This window comes from Aedes albopictus, chromosome 2 (genome assembly GCF_035046485.1).
Source record: "Aedes albopictus strain Foshan chromosome 2, AalbF5, whole genome shotgun sequence".
Taxonomy (NCBI): Eukaryota; Metazoa; Arthropoda; class Insecta; order Diptera; family Culicidae; genus Aedes; species Aedes albopictus.
The window spans coordinates 211759973-211783283 of NC_085137.1; the positions used below are offsets into that span (position 1 = coordinate 211759973).

Here is a 23311-nt window from a genome sequence, read left to right on the forward strand (position 1 = left end):
GAACAGCTTTCCCGGGAAGCTGACTAGACTGATAAGAGCAACGATGGACGGTGTGCAGAACAGCGTAAGGATTTCGGGTGAATTATCCAGTTCATTTGAATCTCGACGGGGACTACGACAAGGTGATGGACTTTCCTGCCTACTATTCAACATCGCCCTGGAAGGTGTTATGCGGCGAGCCGGGCTCAACAGCCGGGGTACGATCTTCACGAAATCCAGCCAATTTGTCTGTTTTGCGGATGACATGGATATTATTGCCAGAACATTTGGAACGGTGGCAGAACAGTACACCCGCCTGAAACGTGAAGCAGCAAAGGTCGGACTGGTGGTGAATGCAGCTAAGACAAAGTACATGCTGGTAGGTGGGACTGAGCGAGACAGGACAAGCCTTGGCAGCAATGTTACGATAGACGGCGATACTTTCGAGGTGGTAGAAGAATTCGTCTACCTCGGTTCCTTGCTAACGGCTGACAATAACGTGAGCCGTGAAATACGAAGGCGCATCATCAGTGGAAGTCGTGCCTACTATGGGCTCCAGAAGAAGCTGCGGTCAAAAAAGATTCACCCCCGCACCAAATGTACCATGTACAAGACGTTAATAAGACCGGTGGTTCTCTACGGACACGAGACATGGACGATGCTCGAGGAGGACCTGCAAGCACTCGGAGTTTTCGAGCGACGGGTGCTAAGGACGATCTTCGGCGGCGTACAGGAGAACGGTGTGTGGCGGAGAAGGATGAACCACGAGCTCGCTGCACTTTACGGCGAACCCAGCATCCAGAAAGTGGCCAAAGCCGGAAGGATACGATGGGCAGGGCATGTTGCGAGAATGCCGGACAACAACCCTGCAAAGCTGGTGTTTGCTAACCACCCGGTTGGTACAAGAAGGCGTGGAGCGCAGAGAGCACGATGGGCGGACCAGGTGGAGCGTGATCTGGCGAGTGTTGGGCGTGACCGACGTTGGAGAGCTGTAGCTGCAAATCGAGTATTATGGCGGCAAATTGTTGATTCAGTATTATCATGAATTTGATGTTAACTAAATAAATGAAATGAAAGATAGAAACTCACAATATCGCACGTGACTTCAAAGGATAATATTTTCTAAAACTTATTTTATACCAGTGCTGATCTGATTTTTTGTTGGAATTCTGTTTTCAGGAGTTCCTCCGGAAAAAAAACCCAATAGTTTCTTCGGGAAGTTCCGCCAAGGGGCTTCCTAGAATATCTTCAGATATTCCTCTACGGGTGTGATCGTAAACTTCTGTAGAGAATCATAGAATCCTTCCTTCAGGGATTCTTTCAGATTTTTTTTTTCGGTGACTCTTGAAAAATCCATTCAAAGATTCTTTCAGGAGATCTTTAAGAAATCACTTGAGGATTTATTTCTCAACGTTTCTCCAGGAACATCTCAAGAAATTCTTCTTGGAATTACTGCACAGCATTCTTCGGTTGTTCAGGAATTGCTTTGAAAATTCCTTGAATAAAAATTAAAATTTTCTTTTGGCGATTTCTTTAAGAACACTTTACAAGTTCATCTAGGGAAATTGTATTAGGGATTTTTTTCCACCAAAACCATTCAAGAGATGCAAGAAATTCTTTCAAGAATCCAGAAGTATCTCCAGGAGTTCTTCTAGGATTTGTTCCAAATCATCCTTCAAAAATTCATTTGGAAATTTATTCAAGAATTCCTGTAGTACCGTAAAATGGGGTAACTTTGATAGTTTTTCAGGGAATTTTCTCAATATTTTTACATGTTACAGTATTTCCCCGAGTTTTATGTTTTTAAAACAAGTACTGGGGTACCAGTTATCAATTGCAATTGAAAGATTCAAGAATCTCAAATATTTTGGATAACTTTTAGTTTTTCATATAACCGGAAATCTGATTTTCATTTTGGGGTAACTTTGATAATTCCTTAAAAACACATCAAATCTCAAAAAATAATCACAGATCTTAGGAGTATGAACATGATGAGAGAAGGCTTGTGGAATATATTAGATAGAATTTTCATATCAAAACATATATTTTTTACTAAATTCTACACATAAAAATGAGTTTGTGGAGTATTGAGTGCAAAACAGAACAAATTTAGCTATCAAAAATCATTATATTTTTTTTTAAATAAATGCTTAACGGAACATCAATATATGATTACATGCTATTCATGGTTAATTTTCTTTTTTTGGATAGTTTTTGAATGTTTTATTAACAAATTTAGAACAACAAATATTTATCTACATGAAATTACAAGGGCATTGCATACTTTTAGGCGTTTATCAATGTATGGAGATTAATATCCCAATTTACAAAATTGCTTCCATTTTGTTAAAACACACTTCGTTAAGAGATTCAAGGCCAGATTTGGAATCTACTATGATGAATCTATCGAGAATAAAAGTCCATTCATTGAAAAATAGTTTTAACGAAGTCGTATAGCAGATTGTTTGAAGGGGTTGACAAATGACAAAAATATCAACAATTTTTAATTTTTGTCCAAAAAGTTGAATATAAACTAGATTTTAATGAAAATACGTCTAAGATGAACTTTCATATGTATAGAATTGATTTACGTTTTCCTTTTTCTTAACTGGTTGAAGGAATCATAGTTATAAGATAAATTACACAATGCCTGTCGCACTATCAAAGTTACCCGCATTATCAAAGATACCCCGTTTTACGGTACCTTTGTCTGCAATTTCTGCACGGATTCCTGGAGAATTTCTTTCAAGGATTCCTTCTGAAACTTCTTCATAATTTAATTCACAAATTCCTCAAGGATGTCCTTCAGAAATGCCATCAGGGATTTCCTCAGAAACTTCTCCATTTTATTTTTTTCCTTTAAATTTTCCAAAAAAAATCTCATAAAATTCCTCTACAAGTTCCTTCAAAGCCATATCAGGAGTTTTTTTTCCTACCCCTCTGTTATTGAAATTTAGCCACTATGCCCAATTGACTGAACTTTTGTGGCGAATCTCAGGAGTTCCTCCAGGTATTCCCAGGAATTACTGCAGGAGTTCCTCCACCGATTGTTTCTGATATTTGTTTCAATGAAATCAAATCTCAATCAAGAATTTTAAATCATTTCTATAGAAATTCTTTCAGGTAACCCTCGAAGAATAACTTCAACATATTTTATGTAATTTCATAAAATACTTCTGTAAATATCTGTGGATGTATATCTCAAAGAATTCCCGGAGGAATCTAGATTTAGAGCTCTAAAGGAATCCTAGGAAATATTTCTGAAAGAACCACAGGACAAATTCCAAAAAGAGACCTGGGCATTTCATCGGTAACTCCTGACGAAATTTTCTAAGGGATTTCAGGAGGACCCTTGAAAAAATTTCCGAAGCAATGGATGGTAATCTAAATGATTCACCAGAGAAATTTCTGAAATAATCTATGTAGGAGCTTCTTAAGCATGGGAATTTATCTAGAAGAATTCTTGGTAAAGTATTTGGAGGTTCCTCTATAAAAACATCTGAAGATTTCATGGAATTTATGCATCCAAGAATGTCATTCGTAAATTGCCATGGAAATTTCCCAAGAGATAAACAAAGAATATGTAGGAGAATGTGATTATGGACTTAATGAGAATACCTAGTTGTCGGAACCAACCTTCGCGTTGAAGTCGCCCATGAATATCTTGATATCACATTTCGGAATCTTGTCCACGGCAGCATTCAATTGGCTGTAAAAGTTCTCTTTGTCTCGTAATTCGGCAGCATCGGTTGGCGCGAAATATCATGGTAAGGTGTTCTGAATCTGGCCACAATTATTCTTTCATTAGCAAGTTCTCACTTCATGAGCGTGGGCGAGAGCGCTGAGCAAGAAACCGGTTCCTGGTCATTTGGCCGAATGCCATTTGGCCGAATGCCGTTTGGCCGAACGCTATTTGGCCGAAAGGGTCATTTGGCCGAACGCCGTTTGGCCGAATGCCGTTTGGCCGATAAAGGCACGATGAACTTAAGTGATCATGCCCCTGTTTCCTATATCAATATAACTCGAAAGAATAGCCTATGAATCAAAGAAGGAAAAATCTGACAAAAATATTCTCAGTTCCATCGCCAACTAATCCCATGATGGTAAAACTAGAAAGAATAGTCTATGACTGAAAGAAGGAAATATTTCTGATGATCATATTGGCATCTAGAATGTTATTCAGAGTTTGCCCACGCCTCCAAATCCTTGGATAAAAATTCGGCCAAACGGCCTACCCTGCGGGGCTAGGGTTAAAACATTCCAAGTTCCAATTCTTGTTCGCTGTTTTGCGCTAAAATTCGTTGAATCAGCTCGTTATCTTTTATTTTCGGTTTTTGTAATGGTTTTTGATTGTTAGCCTAAGGTCCCCTATCCACCGTGCTGGGGCTGTCACCTTTGGTATAGCTTACGGTTGAGGAGCATTTCATACTCAGCCGCTGGAACAGACGCTGTTTGAGCAGCACTTTCTTGGTGAACAGACGCTCGGTACGTACAACCCCAATCTAGCTGAAGTCAAAACGACACACAGATCCACAAACGATTGAATGAAACCAATACAGATGGTAGATTGTTTTCAGAGTCTTAGAATTTATGATTAATTTTTGCCTCTCACTTGCATGTTGGTTTGAGTCGCAAATGAAATCGACTTGTCATGTTCACCTTCTTGCGACATGAATAATGTTGTTGAATTGGTGCTCGGAACTGTTTTCCAGTATCCCTTATCTGGGTTAAGCGATCATCGCCGGAGTGGGTGATTGAGCTGCATTGAGCCACATTTTACCACCGGGACAATCGGAAACGCCCTCAAATCACTTCCCGCGCATAACAAGACTTCAAAGAGACTGCTTGTGATTGCTTCATTCCGAACCGTCATCATCTTCGCCGCCGTCGAGTATCACTGCGGCAGCTCCTGAAAGGTCACCCATTAGCCCTAAAGTAGCGGCACTCGACGACGAGTCACAGCCAGCCGACGCGGCAGTTAGTGTCGATTACCACAACCCACAAAGCAAGCGATTGTAATCGGAACGCGAAATCCGCGCCGAAAGTGAGAGGTTGCGGTTTTATTTGCGAATGCATCGCCTCGCCGCTGTTCTAAAGTGCATCTCAGATGCGGCAAAACCCGTTAAACAGCTGCCATTCATCGATTTAATCCAGCAGCAGTTCGGCTAATCAGCAGCTCCTCCGTCAGCGTCGTCGTCGTAGCCGTTGACTGACGGAATGAGCCGAATCAAAACAAAACATGAAAAAATGCTCGTTTGCCACCCCCAACACTCACACACCCCCTTCTAGGCAGGCGGGAGGAGAATTTTTGGGGCCAAGACATGCCGAGAGGAAAGAATCTGTGCCAAACGTTTGTTGTTGGCGGTCGATCGGTCGGAGTCTATTACGAAAGCATCGCCGCCGCCGCCGCCGCCGCCTGATCGGAACTGCAGCAGCAGACACACAGCAGATTTGAATGCGACTAGGACGGCGACGGCGACGACGATGATGATGGTGATGGTTTGCGCAAGGTGACCTTAAACTTTAATGAATTTATTAGAATTAATGAGAATAAATAAAAAGTAAATTTGCAGACGCGCGGTTCTGAAGACGGGTCACAGTGGGATTGATGGACAAACTTTTTGGATTTAAAGGAAAAACGCGACTTGATAACCGGAAGGACGTGACCGGGCCAGTTACTCACCCAAGAATTTTGAATAGCTCTAAAATGTACTACATTAAATCTTATGCAATTGAGGTCTGCAAACTGTTTCTTAGTCTCTATTTTTGATTTCCTTTTTCTTCTTCCATGAACAAAGTGAAGGTGTGTGATCTGCTCAATAGACACCTGAGAGGAAGCTCAGGTAGTGAGAGCCTGGACCAACTGTAACCTTCTGCAAATTCACTCTACTAAAACCTCCTGAAATTCACTAAATCGCCTCTGAAACCTCGTAGACTTCCTGAAGTGCTTTTAACCTATAAGCTATAGAAACCTTTCTTAACGCCTTGGATCCCCTTAGAATACCTTATGAGGCCAGTTAAGTTTCTCTCCGTAAACTTATTCAAATCCACTGAAACGCCTTGAAGCTTTTCTGAACCTTCTCTGCGGCTCTCCTCCTGAAACTCCGGTGAAATTCTCCTGGAAACCTCAAGTCGAGTCAAGTACAAGACACTGAAGACGACCTTACAGTTGAGGTCGAAATACGTATCTGTCAAAGGATGCAAATTATTAGTGGCACTCAAAGGAGCAGTACTTCACGCGATTTTCTTTTTACTAACAGATATTCCCCTAACAAGCCCAGGTTAATCATCATCTTCCTAAGTAACATTTTTTTAGACAAAAATACTGGAAGGGGTTCTTACAACCATCATAAAACTAAAATAAAAGGTAAAAGGTTTTATGGCGTTTTTTAAAACCTCTACAAGACTAATTGATAATAAAAATGTAACGTAGGTATTGATATCCTCAGAAGCGCATCAAAATACCCCTGCATTTCGTCTGAAATCCCCAGGAAGGCCCCCTCAGGTCCCACGGTATTTATCGGTACGTAGTATTGCTGCGTGCAGTGCATTCAAAACGTAACTATCAAATGCGGTAAGATTTTCTAACAAGTCACCCGATGTCAAAGGGGCTTTTGAATTCAGCGATTGTGATATATATTGACAAGAATTGCTAAGTTGCTATTGGTAGCATTGTGTTACCGCGTTTGAAGCGCATTTGGGCACCGTTTGCATCTTGAGCGCACACAGTAAGACCATGCCATAAGATGGGCCTACATACCTGAATGCGAACAAGGTGTTTCTATACAGAAGCTTGCGCCTACTGCATACACGATCGTCGATTATCTTCCCCAAGTATTGGGCGGAGCGTTTCGAGGTGAAAGACCAATGGCCTACACTGATCACCGCGTGCTGCCCAGACTTTCGGTTGTTCAAAACCACCTTCTCAGTTTTATGGTCAGCCAATTCCTGGAGTCCGAGTAGGCTGCAGTCAATTCCACTTCTTCAATCAATTCACCGTAGACCTCCAGCGTAATGCCGTCAAAGCGAAGCTGACCATTTCCACCGGAAACATCCTCAACACCTCGTCGTACATGACATAACATAACACCGGCCCTAGAATGAAACCTTGCGAGACTCCTGAGGTTATATGAAAACACTTCCGACCAACCTCTGTGTGGTAAACTAGTACTCGATTCTGGAAGTACCTTATACAGGTATACAGGATACAGGTACTAGGGTATCTCCAGGAGCGCTTCAGCAATAAACGCCTAACTGGCGCTATTAACCGCGTTCCTTAAATCCAGAGTCACTACTGCACAGTAGCGATTCTCCCTTTTCTTACGCTGGAACGCTTTCTCAGCAGTTCGTGCTCACTGCATCCCCCTTCTGACCGTAGGCAGGTACGGCGCAGATTTGCAATCGCTTGAGTCCACCAGTAGGATTCGCTCACGGCGGAGCGCCTCCCTAAATACCCCTTGGTCGCAGTATGATGTCTTCCACCTGCGAGAGCTTGACCTTGGCTTAACTGCCACTTCCTCTACCCGCTGCCTGCTGTTGTTGTAGTCAATACTGTAGCGAACTGCCAGGTGATCGCTGTGATCGTAGCTGTTGTCTACTCTCTAGTTCGAATTACTTATTAATGGGTAGTACGCAGATCGCAAGAAATTTCTTGGCCTATCTCGATGCGTGGAAAATTCAGGCAAGGAATCGCTCCAGAAATGAGAAAGCGTCGCTTTATTCCGGATCCTAGTACGGAGCTGAAACGAAACGTCAAATCAAATGAGGCTTGCTGTGTTTAATTTCTTGACCATTCTGGTCACGGAAAAATAATGCACTGAACGAAAATTACTTGAGCGATTCCGTTTGAAGTGCATACCTCGCATAAGCCAGGACTACAAAAAGTAACGTCAATTATCGACTCCGCACCGTTCCGACTAAAGGTTCTCTTGGTACCGACGTTAGCCAGGCCGACATGTAGTATGGCCAGTGTCTCTAGCAGGATCTGACCCCGTTGGTTCGTGACACGGCTGCCCCAGGCATTAAAGTCACCCGCTATTACCAACGGCCTTCGCTCTATCAAAACGGTCATCATACAATCCTAACATCTGCGTAAACTGCTCGATCAACCACCGCGGAGGCGCATAACAACTGCAGAAGAAGACCCCATTTACTTCAGCGACCACGAAGCCCTCATAGGTAGTGGACACCAACTTCTGGACGGGATATTTACCCATCGTCCATATCGCCGCCATTTTTCTGGACCCATCCGAGACCCAATTGCCATTACCGGTGGGTACTTGGTATGGGACCGCTATGATGGCGATATCCGTCCTTCACTCAGAAACCACCTAACAATGCAGTTGCTGAGCCGCGTTCCTTGCTTCAGGTCCAGCTACGATTCCTCATTCACTTCATTTATTTAGTTAACATTAAATTCATGATAATACTGAATCAACAATTTGCCGCCATAATACTCGATTTGCAGCTGCAGCTCTCCAACGTCAGTCACGCCCAACACTCGCCAGATCACGCTCCACCTGGTCCGCCCATCGTGCTCTCTGCGCTTCACGCCTTCTTGTACCAACCGGATGGTTAGCAAACACCAACTTTGTAGGGTTGTTGTCCGGCATTCTTGAAACATGCTCTACCCACCGTATCCTTCCGGCTTTGGCCACTTTCTGGATGCTGGGTTCACCGTAAAGTGCAGCGAGCTCGTGGTTCATCTTTCTCCGCCATACACCGTTTTCCTGCACGCCGCCGAAGATCGTCCTTAGCACGCGTCGCTCGAAAACTCCGAGTGCTTGCAGGTCCTCCTCGAGCGTCGTCCATGTCTCGTGTCCGTAAAGAACCGCCATTCTTGTTAACGTCTTGTACATAGTACATTTGGAGCGGGGGTGAATCTATTTTGACCGCAGTTTCTTCTGGAGCCCATAGTAGGCACGACTTCCTTCGTATTTCACGGTTCACGTTATTGTCAGCCGTTAGCAAGGATCCGAGGTAGACGAATTCTTCTACCACCTCAATAGTATCCCCGTCTATCGTAACATTGCTGCCAAGGCTTGTCCTGTCTTGCTCAGTCCCACCTATCAGCATGTACTTTGTCTTAGCCGCATTCACCACCAGTCCGATCTTTGCTGCTTCGCGTTTCAGGCGGGTGTACTGTTCTGCCACCGTTCCAAATGTTCTAGCAATAATATCCATGTTATCCGCAAAACAGACAAATTGGCCGAATTTCGTGAAGATCGTACCCCGGCTGTTGAGCCCAGCTCGTCGCATTACACCTTCCAGGGCGATGTTGAATAGTAGGTAGGAAAGTCCATCACCTTGTCATAGTCCCCGTCGAGATTCGAATGAACCGGATAGTTCACCCGAAATCCTTACGCTGTTCTGCACACCGTCCATCGTTACTCTTATCAGTCTGGTAAGCTTCCCGGGAAAGCTGTTCTCGTCCATGATTTTCCATAGCTCTGTGTGGTCGATACTGTCGTATGCCGCTTTGAAGTCGATGAACAGGTGGTGCGTTGGGACCTGGTATTCACGCCATTTCCGAGGATTTGCCGTACGGTGAAGATCTCGTCCGTTGTCGACCGGCCGTCGATGAAACCGGCTTGGTAACTTCCCACGAAAGTTCTCACACATTAACTTGTCGCCTTTCTTGTGGATGGGACAGATTATCCCTTCCTTCCACTTCTCCGGTAGCTGTTCGGTTTCCCAGATCTTGACTACTAACTGGTGCAGACAGGTGGCCAGCTTTTCCGGGCCCATCTAGATGAGTTCTGCTGCGATACCGTCCTTACCAGCCGCTTTGTTGTTTTTGAGCTGGTGGATGGCATCCTTAACTTCCCTCAGCGTGGGAGTTGGTTCGTTCTCGTCCTCTGTTGCACCAACATAGTCATTTCCTCCGTTGCCGTGGTCCTCCGTGCCTACATTCTCTTCACCATTCAGGTGCTCGTCGAAGTGCTGCTTCCACCTTTCGATCACCTCACGTTTGTCCGTCAGGAGGCTCCCGTCCTTATTCCTGCAGATTTCGGCTTGCGTGCCGTAGCATTTGCGGGATGCGTTGAGCTTCTGGTAGAACTTACGTGTTTCTTGTGAACGGCACAGCAGTTCCATTTCCTCATATTCTACTTCTTCTAGGCGGCGCTTTTTCTCCCGGAAGAGACGGGTCTGCTGCTTCCGCTTCTGTCTGTATCGCTCCACATTCTGTCGGGTTCCATGCTGCAGCATTACCGCCCGCGCTGCATCCTTCTCCAGAACCGCTCTGCACTCCTCGTCGAACCAATCGTTTCGTTGACTCCGTTCTACGTACCCGTTAGTGCTCTCGGCTGCGTTGTTGATGGCTGCTTTGACTGTACTCTAGCAGTCCTCTAGAGGAGCCACCCTCGTCCGGCAACGCTGCCTCGAGATTCTGTGCGTATACGGTAGCGACATTCGGTTGCTTCTGTCGCTCTAGATCGTATCGGGGCGGCCGCCTTTACTGTACATTGTTAATAACGGAGAGTTTTGGGCGCAGTTTAACCATCAATAGGTAGTGATCAGAGTCGATATTAGCGCCACGATAGGTCCTGACGTCGATAATGTCGGAGAAGTGCCGTCCGTCAATCAGAACGTGGTCGATTTGCGATTCCGTTTGTTGTGGTGATCTCCAGGTGTAACGATACGGGAGGCTGTGCTGGAAGAAGGTGCTACGAATGGCCATGTTCTTGGAGGCGGCGAAATCGATGAGGCGTAGACCATTTTCGTTCGTCAGCTGGTGGGCGCTGAACTTTCCAATCGTCGATCTGAATTCCTCCTCCTGGCCTACCTGAGCGATTAAATCTCCTATGATGATCTTGAGGTCGTGGTATGGGCAGCGGTCGTACTCGCGTTCGAGCTGCGCGTAAAATGCGTCCTTGTCATCATCAGTGCTTCCGGAGTGAGGGCTGTGCACGTTTATTATGCTAATGTTGAAGAATCGGCCCTTGATCCTCAACCTGCACATTCTTTCGTCGATCGGCCACCAACCGATCACGCGCCTCTGCATGTCGTTCATCACTATAAAAGCTGGTCCCAGCTCACGTGTGTTGCCGCAACTCTGGTAGATGGTATGATTACCTCTAAACGTTCGCACCATAGATCCTGTCCAACACACCTCCTGCAGCGCTACGATTCCGAACCCGCGGTGCTTCAGTATATCGGCGAGTATGCGGGTGCTCCCGATGAAGTTGAGAGACCTGCAGTTCCACGTACCGAACTTCCAATCGCAAGTCCCTTTTCGTCGCTGGGGTCGTCGCCATTGGTATCGGTTCGCATTATTCTGTTATTGATTTTCCGTTACGAGTCTCACGTGTTCCTGTTTGGCATCGTCCATCGACTTACGAAGTCGCTACAGGGCCGTTTTCAGGTCATTACTTACGTAGGACTTCGTGGACGCAAAGTCAATGGTCAGCCACTTAACCGCGAACAGCCCTTCTCGCATTTGGTTGATCGACCTCATCAACCGTGCTACGTCCACTATCTCCTCCGGCAGGCTAGCCGGGGAATGAATCGGAGCTCCATTGCTGGACCGGTGGGTGCAGCTTTCCGCTCCTGACTTCTCACTTCTCCTTAAAGGAGATCTCACCAACCCACTTCTTCCGAAGGGGCTAGCCTTACCACTACCACTAGTACTTGTTGTTTGTTTTTGATTTTGATTAGACTTCATGCTTTAAGCCCACGAATTGCACGGGAAAGGAGGTCCACCGCGCCAGAGTCCTGCATTAACGTAGTAAGAGATATTTTACTGTGGGGGTGTCCAGGTACCCCACAGGCTCCGTTAATGGTCGAGCATCTTTATCACCCCTCAACACTGGTCGGTTGACACCTTGTATTGAGGTAACCCTGTTTGATGAACTCTAACCACCGGAACAGGTCACCCGTAGTGGTATTCTAAGGCGGCAAATACACGGAATTTGAGCTTGGTTTCTACTATTCGTACTCTTGTCCCACCTTACTCTATCGGTGAGTATGTGTGAATAAATTAGGTATAGAAACTACATTCATTCAGCCCAAAAAACTAGACGCTGAACCCCTACTTGCACCGATCTGGCCGATTCAGGTTCAAAGATGCACACTGATGGTGGCTGGTTGATAGGATATACCTCTGATGGCTGGCTCCGCTCATTGTGAATGGGTACAAGAGCAGCTGTTGTAGTTCGAGGCCCCTCCGGATCTGACCGACGTACAAACTGACAAACGGATGGATTCGAATGTCTCCTTGGTGTCTTAGCTTTGGCATTGCCCCGTCGTCGTCGTCGTCGTCGTCGCCGTTGGGTAATCGATGGATTTTCAAAGCTCTTCGCGGCCAGGCGGCACAGTTTAGTTGGGTAATTTGTTTTGGCGCACCAATGATGACGACGACGGTCGGTCGACCGGGCTGGCGCTAGATTTTTTTTTATTTCTTTTAAGGTTAGAACCACTCCGAGATGGAGCGATCGGTAGTAAATCATAGCTGGTTTATGGGTTTGTTCATTGAAGGAAGCTGCACTACACTACTGCTTATTGAATGGAGCGGCACAAGAAGCATTACCGCTGCCGCCAGCCAATTACATCTGTTAATAAGACACCCCCCTAAAGTTGGTTGGGACTGTGCGATTGCGTCGCTGTCTATTGCGATGTTGGTACAGATGGGTGCAGTGGAGGACATTGATGCTAGAAAATGATGCTAATTTGCTTAAATTAAATGTCAAAACGATGGCCTAATAGGCTTTATGATCCAATGAAGGGGGTTTCTGATGGTTGACCGATTTTTAGATTTATTTCACAGCTTAAGAAGGCTGCATTTTGAATACGCTTCCAATTATAGAAGACTCAACTTTTACGACATAAATAATAATCGGTCAAATGTTAAGGACAAACAATTATTTCAGAACAATGGACTTTGTCATGTGATACTGAACTTGAATTAAAAATACTTTGACATACAACTATTAACCATCTTGACCCCCATTCTACTGCGATAAAAATGCACAACATAATTTATTTATGATTCTCCAGTTAGCATAGTGGTTAAGGTTATGGATCGCCAATCTGAAGACAGCGGGTTCGATTCACGTTTCGGTCGGGAAAATTTTCTCGACTCCCTGGGCACAGTGTATCATAGTACTTGCCTCACAATATACAAATTCATGCAATGGCAGGCAAAGAAAGCCCTTCAATTAATAACTGTGGAAGTGTTCAAAGAACACTAAGTTTAAACGAGGTGGGCCAAGTCCCAGTGGGAACGTCGAACCATAAAGAAGAAGAAGGAGGAAAAGAAGAAGAAAAACTTATATATGATAATTAAAAAATAATACGCTTCCTTCAAGTAAAGTGAATAATCTAGTTCTTTTCTCACTTTCCAGGTATGCAACAACTGATCCTATTCTATATAATTTTTATCAGGAGTAAATGAAAGGTAAGCCATTCAGTGTCCCAAAAGCAAAGCTCAGGTAGAATTCAAGGAAAAATACCGGAGAAATGACATTTGGGGCTCAAGGTTTCAGGTGGCCATAAAAGTTTGAACGACCTGAAATGTTTCAAAAGTACAGATCAATGCCGATTAGTCTTTGAAGAATATTAGTGAATACCCGAGCAGAGGCGAATTACTGACGATCAAAATGTGTTTTTGATTTGTTTGAGATAAGAGGTAAAACACGGTGTGTCTGGTGGACAACATTATTTTAAAAAAATCGGTATCGCTAAAATACCCACCAAACGAAAGCTAAGGGTCCCACCTTTCATTTGAGCCTTAAATGAGAAAGTTCTATCGGCGGGTCTAGAACAATTTTTTTTTTTATATACTTACCTTACTTACCGGTCAGGCTAAGGCCGGGGTGGCCTCTGCTGTACATAGTAGCCGCCTCCATTCCACTCGGTCCATGGCTGTTTGTCTCCAGTTCCGCACTCTGCGTAGGGTCCGCAGATCGTCCTCCACTTGGTCGACCCACCTAGCTCGCTGCGCTCCACGTCTTCTTGTACCGGTCGGATGACTCTCGAGAACCATTTTAGTCGGGTTGCTATCCGACATCCTTATGACGTGACCCGCCCACCGTAGCCTCCCGATTTTCGCGGTATGGACGATGGTTGGTTCTCCCAGCAGCTGATGCAGCTCGTGGTTCATTCGCCTTCTCCAGGTCCCGTCTTCCATCTGCACTCCGCCGTAGATGGTACGCAACACCTTCCGTTCGAAAACTCCAAGGGCGCGTTGGTCCTCTGCACGTAGGGTCCATGTTTCATGCCCATAGAGGACGACCGGTCTAATCAACGTTTTGTAGATGGTTAACTTCGTGTTACGGCGAACTTTATTCGATCGTAGAGTTCTGCGGAGTCCAAAGTAGGCACGATTTCCTGCCACAATGCGCCTCTGAATTTCTCTGCTGGTGTCGTTGTCGTCGGTCACCAGTGAGCCCAAGTACACGAATTCTTCAACCGCCTCGATTTCATCACCGTCGATATGAATTCGGGGTGGCGGGCGCGGTGATTCCTCCCTGGAGCCCTTTGCCATCATGTACTTTGTCTTCGACACATTAATGACTAATCCGATTCGCCTGGCTTCCCTCTTTAGTCGGATGTACGTTTCCGCCATCGTCTCAAATTTACGAGCAATAATATCAATATCATCGGCGAAACCAAGCAGCTGAACGGACCTCGTGAAAATCGTCCCACTCGTGTTTATCCTCGCTCTTCTTATTACACCCTCCAAAGCAATGTTGAACAGCAAGCACGAAAGACCATCACCTTGCCGTAACCCTCTGCGAGATTCGAAGGGACTCGAGAGTGTCCCTGATACTCGAACTACGCACATCACTCGATCCATCGTCGCCTTGATCAACCGTATCAGTTTATCCGGGAATCCGTATTCGTGCATAATCTGCCATAGCTGTTCTCGATCGATTGTATCATACGCCGATTTGAAATCGATGAACAAGTGGTGTGTGGGCACGTTGTATTCGCGGCATTTCTGCAACACCTGGCGGATGGCGAACATCTGGTCCGTTGTAGCGCGTTCGCCCATAAATCCAGCCTGATATTGCCCCACGAACTCTCTTGCAATCGGTGATAGACGGCGGCATAAAATTTGGGAGAGTATCTTGTAGGCAGCGCTCAGTAGTGTGATCGCGCGGTAGTTCCCGCAATCCAACTTGTCGCCCTTTTTGTAGATGGGACACACGATACCTTCCATCCATTCCTCCGGTAATACTTCCTCCTCCCAAATCTTGGTAATGACCCAGTGTAGTGCTCTTACCAGTGCTTCTCCACCGTATTTTAGAAGCTCGCTTGGTAGCTGATCTGCTCCAGCGGCTTTGTTGTTTTTCAACCGGCCAACCTCCTCCTCAATCTCTTGAAGGTCAGGGGCCGGAAGTCTTTCGTCCTGTGCACATACTCCTAGATCTGTTACCACGCCACCTTCGGTACTTGCAACGTCGCCATTGAGGTGCTCATCGTAATGCTGCCGCCACCTCTCGACTACCTCACGCTCGCTCGTGAGAATATTCCCGTGATTATCTCGGCACATGTCGGCTTGTGGCACAAAGCCTCTGCGCGAGCGGTTCAGCTTCTCGTAGAACTTTCGTGTGTCCTTAGCGTGGTACAGCTCTTCCATTGCTTCGCGATCTCGTTCTTCCTGCTGGCGCTTCTTCATCCGGAAGACTGAGTTCTGCCTGTTCCGCGCCTGTTTGTAACGTGCCTCATTCGCTCTCGTACGGTGTTGCAGCATTCTCGCCCATGCTGCATTCTTCTCGTTTTTCAACTGTTCACATTCGCCGTCGTACCAGTCGTTTCTGTGATTCGGAGTCACGAAGCCTAGTGCTGTAGCCGAGGTACTACCTATGGCGGATCGTATGTCCCTCCAGCCATCTTCAAGTGTAGCTGCGCCAAGCTGCTCTTCCGTTGGTAGGGCCACTGCTAACTGCTGCGCGTAGTCTTGAGCCACTTCTACGTTACGAAGTTGCTCGATGTTGAGCCGCGGCGTTCGACTTCGACGCGTGGTGATAACTGTCGAAAGTTTTGAGCGCATGCATACAGCGACTAAGTAGTGATCCGAATCTATATTCGCACTGCGGTATGTGCGGACGTTGGTTATATCCGAGAAGAATTTACCGTCGATTAGAACGTGGTCGATTTGGTTTTCTGTTTGGTGGTCGGGTGATCTCCAGGTGGCTTTGTGGATATTTTTGCGGGGAAAGAAGGTGCTTCGGACTACCATACCACGGGAGGCTGCAAAGTTTACGCATCGCTGGCCGTTATCATTCGATACGGCGTGCAGGCTGTTTCGCCCGATTACCGGTCTGTACATTTCCTCCCTTCCTACCTGCGCGTTCATGTCGCCGACAACGATTTTCACGTCACGCGGCGAGCAACCATCGTATGTTTGCTCTAACTGCGCGTAGAACGCTTCTTTCTCGTCATCGGGTCTCCCTTCGTGTGGGCAGTGGACGTTGATGATGCTGTAGTTGAAGAAACGGCCCTTAACTCTCAACAAGCACATCCTTGCGTTGATCGGCTGCCACCCGATCACGCGTTGTCGCATCTTGCCCAACACTATAAATCCTGTTCCCAGTTCATTGGTGGTGCCACAGCTTTGGTAGAAGGTAGCCGCTCGATGCCCGCTTTTCCACACTTTCTGTCCAGTCCAACAAAGTTCCTGCAACGCCACGATGTTTATATACTATGATATTTTTTCGTATTTTCTCAAAGTACTTAGAAATTACGAAAACAGTTTATCCATTGCCAATATGGCTTTCCGACGAAAGATTTTTTATATGATGTATATTACACTTCCCAAAAAAGCATAATAGTCCCAAGTAAATAAAAAAATCGAGTAAACAGTAGTAAGTTTCGTGGTTATGGGCAGTAATGCTTGAAAAATTGTAACAGTTTCAAGCAGGTGGAGATGATGAGTTCAAATTTAAATTAACATGTGTACCGCGTCATGCTCTAATACTGGTAATTATTATTATATCACCGTGTTCCTCCTTATAGCGTGCATTTGACAAAAATTTCAATTATTTGACGAATGTTATTATTTTCTCTATAGACCTAATCAGAAGACGTTTTAAATCAGCTGATTTTGGGGGCCTTTGACAGTTCTCTTATGAAAATGACAGTTCAGCATTTGCGCCTTTGTTCGGCAGTTGTAAACAGTGGCATACACGAACCTGTCAGCTGAAAAGGCCTATTGGGCAATGCATGATATAAGCACAGACAACAGACGTAACACTCTTTTACAGGGCTTGGCACATGCTTTTAACGATGAATTCAAATTTCGTTTGATTTCCGCGATCCTTTCACCAGAGCTGCTAATGTTCGAACACTTTGATGCTTGCGAATGTACACGTTGCTGAAACTTACAGGTGATATGTATAGTAGTGTGCGTGTTAGGCAAACGTCAAATCGCAATCCATCATGGCCGACAGTGTCTCACGCGGTTCTACCAATAGGTGGAAGCGTGTTTATAAAAAGACAGCAAAAAACATCCGAGTTAAATAATATTAATGAATTTTCTCTAAGAGTTACGTCTTCTTGTCTGTGATATAAGGGAATTGCTGTGTCTTCCAAATACCACGAATTGTCTAAAACTGCAAACTGAACATTTTATTGATACTTTTACTTTATAAACAAGTTCTACAAATCTTCAGGCAACGTAAACGTTAAAACATTAAAACACCAAGTCCTTTTTATCATGCACCAATAATGTGTGCGGGTCAATACACAAGGTCACGATGCTAGGGCATGCCAAGATACTACAATTAATTACAAGACGACATACACTTTCCAGGATCCTAAGATGACCGCAACTCAATATTTTCTGGAATCAAATCTTTAAAACGCGTGTATTTCTTATGGGGCAGGTGGGTCACGACCTATTATTCGAGATAGGTGGGCCTACAATAATGGAGCAAATCTAAAATAAAAATTGTGTTGTTTTATTTAGTTTATTGGTGAAATAGATACTTTTTCATAATATTCTAATTGTAATCCGAGATTTATTGTTCTTAAGGCCGCCATTAATGCAATCGTCATCATTGAAAAATCTAACGCGGTTTTCTCGTCCAAAACTGATATTTTCGTATTAAGAATGTATTCACTGTATTGCTGCAGGAGAATGGAGTACAGTGATTGCATTTTCAATGCAAATATTAAATCTCCTTTTAACATCTTTAGCAGAATTGCAACGAGCACTATCTTTTTGCATCATCGCTGGTAGTGCTAAGTCTGCCGTGTTTGCCCGTTAACTTAGGAGAAACTGTAGTTCTTGTAGTACTACATGTTTCACAATTACAGCAAATATCGATGCTCCGCGTAGAAGATTTAAATTATATTTATACTTAAAGAGAGTAATTCTAAAGGGTATGATCTCATCATTGAACAAATAAACTTTAAATGAATAATTGCGATATATTATCGAGAGACAATACCAACTTCTACATCTGGTATATTTCAGAAAATGTTGTTCAATAATATCAATAACCTGCAAATACAAATAAAAACAAGTTGGGACTTTCTAATTTATTCTGTCTATTATTTGAATGCTCAACCATATAAAACAAATATCTAAATCAGTGAACATCAACTACCTTCATTGATATGAATGGTTACAGAAAAAGCTTCTTCGACACACAGCACCAAGGTGTAGTACGGTTTTCATCGTAACTTTATGATTTCATGTCGTAGTTGTTTCTCTAAAAGTTTGCAGCAAAGCTATGTTGAAATTTAATTTCTTTTATTTTTTTATGATTCAATACCTAATTATATACAACACAGCAATCCTTCTAATTGGCGAAAAATGTTAAATGCTTTTACAAGTACCAGAAAGGAACACAAAATGAACGAATACCGGACTCGGCACGTGGTCATTTTATCCGAGCTACTTTGTTCATCGTTCTATTTTTATTGACATCCAAGTCGTGGCCTACTACGACTGTAAAATTTTTCGAACCTGTGGTACTGTCGATAAAAACGAGGAGAATTGCAGTCGAAATAACTTCTTCTACATGTCAATAAGGAGAAGATGGTTAAAACACATACTTAAATATTGGCAAAATTCTATTACAACTCTCTTAAATATTTTTTACACTTGTCTGGGCAACATTTTGTATAAACCATTTTGAATATGTTTTTACCCGTTTACTCTATTAGTATGATACGTTAATAATGAGCGACCTTATACGAGCCCATTAGGTTACACTCAAGGTGGAAAGGAAGAAAGTGCAAGTCTCATAGTAATAAATTTTTGAAAAAAAAAATTGTTCTAGGACCGCCGATAGAACTTTCTTGTTTTAGCCTCAAATGAAAGGGAGGACCTTCAGCTTTCATTTGGTGGGTGTCTTAACGATACCGATTTTTTTTAATAATTTTGTTCTACCAGACACACCGTGAAAAGTACTGAAAATAATAGCAAAAATATGTTTTTGAACCATATAACCAATAGCAAAATTTGATATTTGAAGATCAATCAAATAGCTCACTGGTACTGGTTAGATCTTACCCAGTTCTAAATGTGCTTTGATGATGATGTTCCAGGAGTAAAATTGAGCTATTATTTTCAGTACTTTTACCTCTTATCTCAAACAAACAAATATCACTTTTTGATCTCCGTATCAAAATATGCTATTATTGAGCTTTTTCCTCTGCTCGGGTATTAATCATTATGTAGCAGGCTAGCATTGCAAGTTTAGATATAAAGTTGTGCAGTCCATGAAAGAATGGATGACCTAAATTATCACAAAACTATTGAGAAGTGACCCTCGAGAGTTAAGAGGTTCATGGGTCGTATTTGGTTGTGTTACGTTACTATCTAACACGAAATCACCAGTTATTGTTTTTATCAACTAAGCTTTATAATAGTGAGGATGGCCCATTATACCAAAAACTATATAGCAACGCTTATTGTTCCTCGAACTGCTTTGGTAGATACAGTGGATTATATAACACTAGTTAACGTAGTGGAAAAAGCTATTAGGCGCCATCCACAATTTACGTAACGCTCTAGGGGGAGAAGGGGGAGTATGGCCAAGCGTTACGGCCCATACACAAATTTTCGGGTTTTCATACAAAAAAGCGTTACGGGGTCGAAAAATGACGATTTTAGCGTTACGTAATAAATGGATTTTTTTTTTTTTTTTTTTTTTCCTCCCCTGTTGGGGAAATTAAGCCACTGCGTCCAATAGGCTGAACTTTTGTGGCATATAATAAATGGATGCTGCCTTATCATAAGTGTAGACCTGAAGGTATGGTCTCCAAAGTAGTGTGGTTGATCTGGAATATCTCAAAATTATCTTGTAATGATTCATGAAATGCCAGGGGGATTACAGATTACAGTTGGATGTGTAATGTTACAGTTCATTGTGAGAATAACTACTGTTACTGTCAAGAGTTAAACTTAAGGGCAGTTTGGACGACCCTGAATGTCCCAAAGTTTCATAATAATATATAGTAGACATCAAATTGATCCAGTAACCGCAGGGGTCTCCAGTTAGCCTAGTGGTTAAGGCTATGAATCGCCAATCCGGAGACGGCGGGTTCGATTCCCGTTCCGGTCGGGAAAATTTCCTCGACTCCCTGGGCATAGTGTATCATTGTGCTTGCCTCACAAGGTACAAAATTCATGCAATGGCAGGCAAAGAAAGCCCTCCAACTAATAATCAAAATCTCCGTACGGCATGTCTTGTAGCCCAAAACTCCATCCACAGCCGTTTTTTTATCTTTTTTTTTTGAATTTTTGGCCGCCATTATGGATTTTGGTCCGCCATATTTAGTATACTGGTCATAATTTATGAACTCCAAACGCCTTCTTAATGCCAAATTTAGCGGTTTTTAGGTTTCATCACTAGTCGTTTTAATCACTACTATTTCGTTTTTTTTTATCGTGATAGAACTGTAAAAAGTTCAAAATTCAATGAACAACTGCCATCTTTAATTTTTGTTCCCCATCTTGGATTTCAGACCGCCATATTGGATTTCCTGGTTAGCATTTTGTAACTCAAAACATCTTCTTCATATCAAATGTACCCAATTTTAGAGCTCAAAGTTCCATAAAAAACAGTCACTATCTTGAATTTTTGGGCACTGTTTTTGGACCCCAATCATCTTTCCCATATTAAATGTTCAACATTTTTAGAGCTCAAAACGTATTGCATATTACATAGGGTAATTTTCGCTGAGACCATCCCACTATTTACACCTTGTTTTTAAAAATGCTTAAGGTGGCGATTTTCTGAAAGTCCTTTCCAAAAAAGTAAGGAAAATGCATTTGATTACTCAAATTGATGGAGGCACAACAATTTTTGCGGACTCCTTAATTTTGGTCAAATGTTAGCTCATTTGAACTGATATAACTCGCAAGTTTCTTCTGAAACTCCCTCAAAGCAAAATATTGTTGAAACGAGGAAATATAGAGCTACAATTTACAGTTATAGAAAGTTGGGTCTGCCATAATGATTTTGACCACCATCTTGGATTTTTATACCAAAACTTTTTTTTCGCCATGATGGCAAACATCGATTTTCAAAATTTTTGCATCAATTGAAAGCTGAGACATTTATTCATAACATATAAAAAAATTGGAGATGTCTTCTTCCTCTTTCAAAAGTTATCTGTCATTTTGTAAACCAAGATGGCGGCCAAAATCAATATGGCTGACCCAACTTTTAATAACTGTAAATAGTAGCTCTATCCAGGGATGGGAACACTCACTTGCTGTTTTCTCAGATCAGAAGCGTGCAATCAAGAAACGATGTATGGACGACTTTTGCTTTGTGGTTTTGTCTGAAAGTTTGCCGAATAGAGTAAGGGTCGCACACGCATACCAAAGTCGTGACAGCGCTGTGAAAGCGACTCTCCACGAGGTGAGTGTAATTTACATTCACCTCGTGGAGAGTTGCCTTCACAGCTCCCTCACGACTTCGGTGTGCGTGTGCGATCTCTACTCTGTTCGGCAAACTTTTAGACAAAACCACAAGGCAAAAGTCGTCCATACATCGTTTCTTAATTGCACGCTTCTGAACTGAGCAAACAGGAAGTGAGTGTAACACTTTGCAATAGAGTGTCCATTTCCCGGCCAATTTTCTTGTCCCGGGATTCGGGACAAAATACTAAGCTAATCCCGGGAAATCCCGGGATCCCGGGATTTTTTTTAATTTCAATTAAAACCTAGAAAATTGTTTTGTTTTGCTCTTGTGCAGTTCAAATATTATTATTTATTTAACACATTTATATTTTGTTTTCATTATAAGTCATTTTATCCAATTATTGTACAATGTAATGAACCATTATTCTACGTAAAAAATCATCTATAAAGAGAAATAAAGGATCAATGTTAAGTTCATCAAGAAATGTCTGTTTTCAACTATTTAGTAGCTAATTTATTGCAAGTTAATTTTCTACAAATATCTTATATTTTGAGTGGAAAAAGCATCATAATCCGTCCAATATCGCTACGGATGATGTTTGTATTTTTGGTGCATTGTAAAAAAACGCATCTGTTCAACCTTATTGCAATTTTAGGGAATCTTTTGAACTTATAGTTTTATGAATATATCAATACAGAAGTTTGGCTTTTTTTTAGCAATTGCAGTTCTTCAATAATTTTAAAGACGTTATACTCGTTTTTGAGATTCATGAATTCTCTTCTAAAAAAAATCGGATAATTCACATAATATAGTACAAGTTTGGACTCAGGTTTTCAAACATTACAATGTAATATTATATTTGGGTCACGTCCAGTTAGTTCTTACCGCCACTGAATAAACCAGTATAATTGAAAATTTAATTTTAAGGCATTATATAAAACCAAGGGCCCATATAGCCACAGCTGTAAAAGCGTGGGTATCCAGCATGACCATGCTGGGGGTGACGGGTTCGATTCCCAGCCGGTCCAGGATCTTTTCGTAAAGGAAATTTACTTGACTTCCTTGGACATAGAGTATCTTCGTGCCTGCCAAACGATATACACATGCAAAATGGTCATTGGCAGAAGAAGCTCTCAGTTAATAACTGTGGAAGTGCTCATAGCTGAGAAGCAGGCTTTGTCCCAGTGGGGACGTTACGCCAAGAAGAGAGAGAGATAAAACCAAATTTGTCGTGAGTGTTTTCTTAAGTATAACCTAGTGTCCAAAGCCCAATGGGTAGTATGTGAGAAAACCGATAAAATTCCAAAAGTGAAAACAAGGTTTTGCTTGGATATTTGGCAGTTTTAGCTACGAATGATCTACATTCCGGGATTCCCGGGATTGTCGGGATTTCTAAAATTATATCCCGGGATTCGGGAAATCCCGAAATCATTCAAATCCCGGGAATTCTTGTCCCGGGACGTCCCGGGAAGGACACTCTACGCAAGTGAGTGTTCCCATCC

The 23311-nt window shown here is 43.1% G+C and overlaps 1 long non-coding RNA gene across 1 annotated transcript in view; it reads left to right on the plus strand.

Annotated features, from left to right (window-relative positions):
• The window catches only part of LOC115264953 (uncharacterized), a 480170-nt gene extending 466744 nt beyond the window's left edge, over positions 1 to 13426 (plus strand). Inside the window, exon 5 of the long non-coding RNA XR_009997626.1 lies at positions 13323 to 13426. This is a non-coding gene — a long non-coding RNA (uncharacterized LOC115264953). The remainder of the gene's footprint in view (positions 1 to 13322) is intronic.
• The last annotated feature ends 9885 nt before the right edge of the window (positions 13427 to 23311 follow it).